Raw genomic sequence first — 8,080 nt, 5'->3', positions numbered from 1 at the left:
TGGCCAAATGTAGCCGCACTGTAAGACTTTTGCTGCAGCCCTTTGCGCCCCAAACCCCCCCCCTCCCCCCCAAAATGTCCTCCATATGGGGACTCATGACAGAGTTCTAAAATGCTCTTGGCTTCGTGCTCAAGAATGCATCGACGTATTATATGATCAGGTCCTTGTCAATATAGGAATGGATCGTCCCATAAATAAAATTTTGCATCATGTCTTAGCTTCTTCTTCTGCTAGTAGGTATAATCATCTGGTAGTTGACCACAAACTATAAAGTTTACTATGTTCGCATACCAGGGAACATTAATGCCTACCGCCATCAGCAGCTCATCGGGGAATCTTTCCTCAATATCTTTTTCTGCCCCTTGAACCTTGCAATTTTCCAGTCTTGACAAATGATCTGCGACTTGGTTCTCGGTGCCCTTCCTATCTTTAATTTCTAGGTCAAACTCTTGCAAGAGCAATACCCACCATATCAATCTTGGTTTTGCATCCTTCTTTGTCATTAGATATTTAATCGCAGAGTGATCTGTATACACCACCACATTTGCTCCAATCAGGTACTATCGAAACTTCTCCAGTGCAAATACCACTGCAAACATTTCTTTCTTTGTGGTCGTATAGTTCTCCTGTGCGTTGTTCAGTGTTTTACTCGCATAATAAATGGGATGCAAAACCTTTTCCTTGCGTTGACTCAAAACTGTGCCTACAGCATATCCGCTAGCGTCACACATCAATGTAAAGGGTTGTGTCCAATCTAGCGCAACCAAAATTGGAGCGGAGATAAGTGCATCTTAATGTGTTAAATGCTTTAGTGCAGGCATTATCAAAATTGTACTCGCGGTTAACTTCGAGAAGTGCACTAAGGGGTCTTGCGATCTGAGAGAAATTGCGAATAAATCTTCTATAAAATCCCGCGTGACCCAAAAAGCTCCTTAGTGTTTTTACATTCACTGGTGGTGGTAATTTGAAAATTGCGTCAATTTTTGCTTAATCAACTTCTAATCCTACCTTGGAGATTTTGTGACCCAGAACTATTCCTTCCTCTACCATGAAGTGGAATTTTTCTCAATTTAGTACAAGATTTGTTTCTACGCATCTCTTCAAGACATTCTCAAGGTTGGTCAAACAGGAGTCATAGTTACTGCCGAAAACTGAGAAATCATCCATGAAAACCTCGACTGACTCCTCCAGGTAATCCGAAAATATTGCCATCATGCATCGTTGAAAAGTGCCTAGTGCATTACAGAGTCCAAATGGCATGCGTCGGAATGCAAACGTACCAAATGGGCACGTGAAGATTGTCTTGTCTTGATCCTCCGACGCAATTGCTATTTGGTTATACCCTGAATAGCCATCAAGAAAGCAGAAAAATTCGTTCCCTGCAAGTCTGTCCAACATCTGGTCAATGAACGGGAGTGGAAAGTGGTCGTTTTTAATGGCCAAATTTAGCTTGCAGTAGTCCATGCAGATTCTCCACCCCGTAGTTGTCCTTGTGGCAACCAATTCATTCTTATCATTGGTGATGACTATCATCCCCCCTTTCTTTGGAACACATTGCACTGGGCTTACCCAGCTGCTATCAGATATTGGGTAGATGACACCAGCATCCATCCACTTCACTATTTCCTTCTTTACAACCTTCTTCATGGCAGGGTTTAAGCGACACTGCCTTTCTACTGATCCATTCTTTTCTTCCTCCAGACGAATCTTGTGCATGCAATACGAAGGACTGATTCCTCGAATATCTGCCAAGGTCCATCCTAAGGCTTTTGTGTTATTTCTTAGGATCCGTATGAGAGCATCTTCTTTCTCCTTGCTTAGTGATGTAGAGATGATAACTAGTAACGTGTTGTTACTTCCCAAGTAAGAATACTTTAAGTGCACCAGCAACGACTTTAACTCTAACACAGGTGGCTCTTCTAAAGATGGCTTAATGCACTGTGAAGTTCGTTCAGATAACTCGAGCGATTCGAAATTAGATTCAACATGAATTGCAGCGCAATCCTCCTCCAATATTGCGTCGTTTTCAACATCTTCCTCCTTCATTTCCTTCAGGGATTCGTGAACCTGTTCTCCCTACAGTTCTTCGATATATTGGCAGTTTTCCACATCTCCTGGATACTTCAACGCATTGAGTACGTTGAACTTTACCTCTTGATCATCGACCCGGATGGTCAACTCTCCTTTCTGTACATCAATCAATGCTCGCCCTGTGGAGAGAAATGGGTGTTCTAGGATGATAGGGATTTCTCTATCTACCTCACAATCCAATATAACGAAATCTGCGGGGAAGATAAACTTATCTTCTTGCACGAGAACATCTTCTATCTTTCCCTCTGGAAGCTTTATTGATCTATCGGCTAACTGTAATGTAATCGTGGTTGGTCTAGCCTCAGCGATGTCCAACTTTTTAAAGATTGACAAGGGCATCAAATTTATGCTCGCCCCCAAATCACATAGTGCATTCCTGACCATCTTCCCTCCTATGATGCAGGGTAATGTAAATGTCCCAGGATCCTTCATTTTAGCAGGGAGATTATTTTGAAACAAAGTGCTACATTCGTATGTTAGTGCAACTGTTTCGTTTTCTCCGATCTTTCTCTTGTTGGCTAGAATGTCCTTGAGGAATTTCACATAGCTCGGCATCTGCTCTAATGCTTCTATTAAGGGAATATTAATATGCAGCTGTCGTAGAACGTTCAGGAACCTCTGAAATTGCTTACTATCATCTTTCTTTTTCAGCCTGGTCGGGAAAGATGGAGGATCCCGGCGTGTTTCCTACTCACTTGGAAAAACCGCATGAATTATCACTTTTATGCAATGAACATTGGACTTCAATGTTACTAGGTGTTCGTTTGAGAAATCTAGTGGCAAACCAAAAAATACCATTATGGATCTCTTAAATAATTTATTGAGGATTGCTCTCTAACGACTCTCCTCTCTCTAATGGATTGTTCTGTCTGGATAAACATTGTGTCAAACTTATAATTTTATCAATTAAAATCATAAACTTTCATAAGTGAACCAATTTGATGCCCAGTTAGGATTTTCTTTGAAAATCATACATGCATGTTTTCTAAGTCTATTTTCTTGATCTAGTTTGTGAGAAATTTGCACATATGTAAAAATTGATATATTGATCATTTTAAAAAATAATCTTGATAGACGGTCTAAATTGATTCACTTTAAGACATATTTGGACATGATTTCGAAATGAATAAAATCAGTGTTTCACGTACAAAATCACTATGAAACATGTTTATAATCATTCCAAATCAATTTTTGTTGTAAGAAAAATGTGTTTAAAAGTGTGACTCTAAAATTAAATTATTTTTTTTAATAATTAAGAAAATGTTTTAGAATAATTTTAAACATGATAAAAGTGATTCCAACCATGTCAAAATCACTCTCAAATATTTTTAATGAAAATTTAGAACTTTAATTGAAATAATTATAAATCTCGCACAATATTGAAATTAGATGGAGGGTGTAAGTAGATACATTTACAAAAGTTCATAATTTAAATTGATATAATTATTAGTTTAATGTTTTAATCAATACAACTCCAAACTCCAAACTCCAAACTTTTGTAGTATAAATTGATATTTTTCCTAAAAATGATAGTAAAACATTTTATTACATAAGTTAAATTAGTTGAACTTGTTCAGAAATCCGTTGTCGTCCAGCGGTTAGGATGTCTGGCTTTCACCCAGGAGACCCGGGTTCGATTCCCGGCAACGGAATTTAGTTTATTTTTTCTCGTTAAATTTTTGTTTATCTTAATCTTTATTTATTTAATGTGCTTCATCAAATAATTGTTTTTACTCCGGTTAGATGAAAGTACGAAAGTATCCACTTATCGCATCAATATCTTTTAATACATAAACATGCTTTTATTATTGTAAATAATTTTTAAATAAATCATCTTTTGAAATTTCGGCCCAAAGAATTACATAGTCAACTTTAGAACATTTGTATTGAATTTGTTTGAATTACTGGAGTCATTTATTAAAGGAAATTTGCATTGAATAATACAAAAGGAAAAAAAATGTGATTATATATACCACATTTTTAATATTTGCTATTATAGCAAACATTGACCGGTCAACCTTTCCTTTTTTCAAAATTCCAAATTTACCCTCTCTTTCCCTTTCTTTTCTTTTCTTTTCTTTTCTTTTCAACCGTTCGTCACTGCCGACTTTCCTTTTCTTTCACGTTTGTCATGGTGAAATATCCATGAAATCCCATTCGTGAAGCTCCGTGATACTTCGATCAATTCCGTTTCGTGAGTTCATTTTTCTTTTTTCGATTTCATCTTTGATTGGGAGTTTTTTTTTTTCTTTTAGCGTTTGTTCTTGTTTTTTCGATTATGTTTTTCAATTTTTCCTAAATAATTTCTAGTCATTTAGTCTTTTCTTTCTCTTTTTCTCAAGAACCTAATGATTTCTTCAGCTCACTGTGAACATAATGGATTGTGAGCAGAGTTTGTGTACTTTCATGAAATTTTGCTTTGTTCATTGCGTTGATATTTTGAGTTTTGATTGATTAATTAAGTTAGAGCTTGCATTCTTCACTGTTTCATTTGATACTGTATATTCTTTCTATAAATATATCAGTATATTTTGATGTTTGATATTTTTAGGTTTGACATTACAGCTACATTGGCTTTGTGTTTGTCATTAATAATGTCTATCAGTGTATTAGAAGATATCAGTGGCTATCATTGATAATGTTTATCACTGATAGAATGTGTGATTGTTATCATTTTTTATTTGTTCATTAATTTTTATTGATTTCCATTGAAAGACATGCCTAGTTTTAGATTGGTATCAATGATATTGATAGATTTATATTTGCTTTTGATAGCTATTAGAACCTATTGATATTGTTATTCAATAGTTTATGTTTTACTTTTGTAGGAATTTTAAAACATGGTTATTCCAATAGCTGTTTTTCATAGTGGAATATGGAATAAAAAACACTGTTATGTGAATTACAAATCTACTGGAGTTTTAGTAGATGATATAATGGTTTTTGAAGATTTTATGGGTTTAATAGTTAAGGAGATTTTTTTGGATGTGTCTACTTCTTCTATAGAGCTTTCAGTTTTATTAGATTTTGTTATGAATGAGGTTCAAAATGTAGTTCAAATTCGTGAAGATAAGGATATAGCTTGGTTTTGGCTTTAGTTAAGGAACACAATACACGACATCCTTTGGTTGCTCATGCCAGTAGTTCATGTTTGGAAGTGTCTTCTAATGTTGTTTCTAGTGGAGCTGAGAATTATTTGTCTAATATTCCTTCTTCTAAACCTATGATTGATGATGGTGATTTCCAAGTAATTATGGATATACATATTGCTCATGATTTGAAAGAAAAAGATGTGTTTGCTAGTAAAGAGATTTTATCAAATTGTTTTTACTTGATAGCGGTTGAGAAGAATTTTGAATTTAAGACTATAACGTTAAATTCAAGAGCAATTGTGTTTCGATGTGTTCAAGATGGTTGTCAGTGGTATGTGAGGGCATCCCGTTACAAGCGGATTGTTTTGTGGATGCTTAGGAAGTTTATTGATATTCATGATTGTTTTATAAAAAGTATTCAAACTTGTCATAGGCAAGCTTCTTCGTCCTTAATAGCTGAATGTTTAAGAAATGATTTTAGATTTAGTTCTTCTCATACCTCAACTCCTAGTGATATTGTGAATAAAGCCCGTAAGGAATTTGAAGTATCTATTAGCTATTATAAAGCATGGAGGGCAAAAGAGCAAATAATGAAGTCTTTGAAAGGCGATGCATGCAAATCATATGCTTTGATTCCAAAGTTTTTGATGAAGTTAGAAGAAAAGAATCCAGGTTTCTTGTTTCTGACTTATTATATGATCTATCAATGATAGCTTCTATCACTGATTGGAGTCTATCACTGATATCTTCCATCATTGATAACATGAAAATAATGGAAGCTATTGGTGATGGACTGCAACCAGTGATAGAAGCTATTGGTGGTAGGCATCAATCAATTATATACCTTTTGTAATCTGGCTTAACTGTTTATTTTCTTCTTTTAAGGTACATTTTCTGCTTATGAAGCTGACATAAATGGGCATTTTAAGTATTTTTATATGGTTATTGGAGCATCAATTGAGGGTTGGAAGCATTGTAGGCCTAATATATCAGTTGATGGGACGTTCTTGAAATGTAAATATGTCGGGACTCTTTTGACGGCTTCAACAATTGACGGTAACAATCAGATTTTTCCTCTTGCTTTTAGTATTGTTGACTCTGAAAATGATGCATCCTGGAGATGTTCTTTTGAGAATTTAAAGAAAAGTTTTGGTGAACGAGAAGGATTAGTCATTATTTCTGATCGGCATTTTAGCATTCCAAAAGGTGTTATGAATGTTTTTTCAAATGTTGAGTATTGTGTTTGTCTACTACACCTTTTGGAAAATATGAAGTTGATTTATAAGAATTCTTTAATTGATGACATATATTATAGTTGTGCAAAAGCTTATGCAATTGATAAGTTCTAGTTTTATATGAAATGGATGGAATCAATATATCCTACAATTCGGGAATATCTAAGTAAAGTTGGTTTTGAGAAGTGGGCACGTGCACATTCTAGGAGAAGAAGGTATAATATGATGACTACTAATATTTCAGAGTGCTTGAATAATATTTTGAAAGAGCCTAGGGAGTTCCCCATTGCATCATTACTTGATTATATTAGATAAATACTTCAAAATTGGTTTTATGGAAAAGGTCAATCAGCATTATCCATGAAGACTGTTTTGACTAGTTGGGCAGAGTCTGAGTTGCGAGAGCAACAAAATCAGTCAAGAAGCTTCAAGGTACAAATACCTTAACTATTAGAAAATATCATTAATAACATGTTATCAGTGATAGAAGCTATCACTAATAATTTTTATTTTCACTGATATTTTTTGTTTTCACTGATAGCTTGAAAATATTTAATCAGGTAGGGATAGTATCACTTACAATTTTGTTTATATTTTAGTTTTCATTGACATTCCATTAGTTCACCTAGTTGATTACATTTCGTTGACTGTTTTATTTTTCAGGTTGATCTTATTAACAATGAAAAATATAAAGTAGTTGATGGGGACAATCACTTTTTGGTAAATTTGGCCTATAAATCATATAGTTGTCGTGTTTGGAATTTGGTGGAGATTCCATGTGCTCATGCTTGTGTTGTTATTCGTGGGCTAAATTTAGATATATACACTTTTGTGTCAGACTACTATTTTTGCAGTACATTGTTATCAACCTATAAAGGATCAGTTTATCCTATTGGAAATCATTCTGATTGGAGATCTGTCGATGTTGGTGTGAATGTGTTACCTCCAATAGTTAAACATCTGACTGGACGACCACGTAAACAAAGAATATTATCAATTGGTGAAAAGAAAAGGAGCTCGAAGTGCAGTCGATGTCATCGTCGTGGCCATAATTGTAGGACATGCAAATTTCCACCAGTTGTTTAATGAAGAAGTTTGATTTGTAATTGATGTTTGTAATGAAGAAGCTTGGTTTGTAATTGATGTTTGTCATCAGTTTATCAATGATAGTGAGACAGTGGATGTTTTTCACCAATTTTTCAATTAGATTGTAGTTGGTGCTTGTTGTCATCAATTTAACCATTAGATAGTGAGACAATTTGTTATTGATGTTTGTCATAAATATATTAGAGACCTTGTTACTAATGTTTTGTTAGTGGAACAGACTTTGTTGTTAATATATCCATTCTTTAGTCAATATGATGCTTCACAATATGATGCTTTTATTTATAAAGCTTTCGTTTTCCTTTAGCCATAACAATTGAAAGAAATGATATCAAGCTATCTGTAATAGCTTCTGTCAGCAATTAATACAATGAAGTGATAGATTCTATCACTGACAATAGATAAGCATTTTTGTAGAAGATCCATCAATGATAGATTCTATCATTGATAAAATCGCCAACCAAATGCTACACGATCGTATAATATTACTGATAGCATACTATCAGTGATAGAAGTTGTGTAGCATGTGTTTAGAGGATTTTGTAAGGAGGATATCGC

At 34.5% G+C, this 8,080-nt stretch overlaps 1 non-coding gene and 1 pseudogene across 1 annotated transcript; both read left to right on the top strand.

Annotated features, from left to right (window-relative positions):
* The first annotated feature begins 3,671 nt into the window (after positions 1–3,671).
* TRNAE-UUC (transfer RNA glutamic acid (anticodon UUC)) lies at positions 3,672–3,743 on the top strand. The gene has a single exon. It is a non-coding gene; the product is annotated as a tRNA-Glu (tRNA).
* Positions 3,744–4,931: 1,188 nt separating this feature from the next.
* Positions 4,932–7,504, top strand: LOC150033570 (uncharacterized; annotated as a pseudogene).
* Positions 7,505–8,080: the final 576 nt, after the last annotated feature.

The sequence above is a fragment of the Benincasa hispida genome, chromosome 9 (genome assembly GCF_027475165.1).
Source record: "Benincasa hispida cultivar pf3 chromosome 9, pf3_genome.v1.1, whole genome shotgun sequence".
NCBI lineage: Eukaryota > Viridiplantae > Streptophyta > Magnoliopsida > Cucurbitales > Cucurbitaceae > Benincasa > Benincasa hispida.
This window is presented reverse-complemented; position numbering and strand designations above follow the sequence as displayed.